Source organism: Populus euphratica, unplaced genomic scaffold, assembly GCF_000495115.2.
Source record: "Populus euphratica unplaced genomic scaffold, PopEup_1.0 scaffold32.1, whole genome shotgun sequence".
Lineage (NCBI taxonomy): Eukaryota > Viridiplantae > Streptophyta > Magnoliopsida > Malpighiales > Salicaceae > Populus > Populus euphratica.
This window is the reverse complement of record NW_011499861.1, coordinates 131,771-132,955: the sequence shown is the minus strand read 5'-3', so window position 1 is coordinate 132,955 and position 1,185 is coordinate 131,771.

The window sequence follows — 1,185 nt, the reverse complement described above, 5'->3', positions numbered from 1 at the left end:
ATATATGTCGTCTGTTTTGTATATATATATATATATAGTGAAATTTATGCTGTACAGCAGTGCTTGTGGTATATCGTACCATAAAATCTTTTACTTTTTACCCGCCACCAATCCATCTTCCCCCTTCTTCTCTTCTATGCGCTTACCTGCAAAGATGGTGCATGACGACGCCCTTCCGATTTTGTTTTTGCGAGGCGTGTCAGGGTCGGAAAAACTAAAATCTACCCATTATCTAGATCTTTATCCACTCTTCATGGGACTCCAACTTGATTGACCTCAGCTGAAAAGCACTAATTGACCGGCTGCTTTCCTTTTAACTTATTGGATTGTGTTTTGATCACGACGGAGGTCAGTTGGTTAAATGTCAATGGCACTTCAATGCCCTTTGTCCTTGTTAAAAAAGAGAGAGATTTAGCCCGACAATTCTATATACCATAGATCTTTTGAATGAATAGTATAATTGAACAACGATATTGTATTATTTATGTCGGAGGATTTTTAGGGACAAATAATGTTTTAGTTGTTATCATTTCCTATTTAGTTTACTTTATATTTTTTTTTTATTTAGTTTAGGAAATAAAATAAATATTGAGATTGATAATTTTATTTCTTTCTTTTTAGTTTAGGAATCCCTAAAATAATTCCATAATTAAAATTGATTGATATTTTTTAAGGTAAATCTAAAACTAATGTAAATAATATTATATTTCAATAAAATATATCATATTTTTATTCCCATAAAAAAAAATATTTACATCACCTTAAAGATATGTTTGCTTTGTTAAATCTACCGTTATTCTCTCTTTCAACTATTAATTTTCAGTTGCTTGCTTCAGTGTCAAGATCCACTTTTCACTCGTCCACAGAAAAAGATGGTAAAAAAAAGCATTATAATTCTAGTTTTAATTTAATATTCTAAAAAATGTATGGATATTACCTTAAATAATATTAATAAAAAAAATTAACTTAAAATAATTTAAAGTAAATTGATTGGAATATATCTTAAGGAAAAAAAAGAAATCTACGAAAGGTCTTTTATTTTTCACTCCAACCCAATCCATATCATATCATATCATATCATATCATCATCTCTTCCTCCCACCCTATCCCTTCCCCTCCTGATTTCTTCTCACCAAATCCCTTCTTTATTATCACTCCATTATTATTATTATTAACAATAATAAT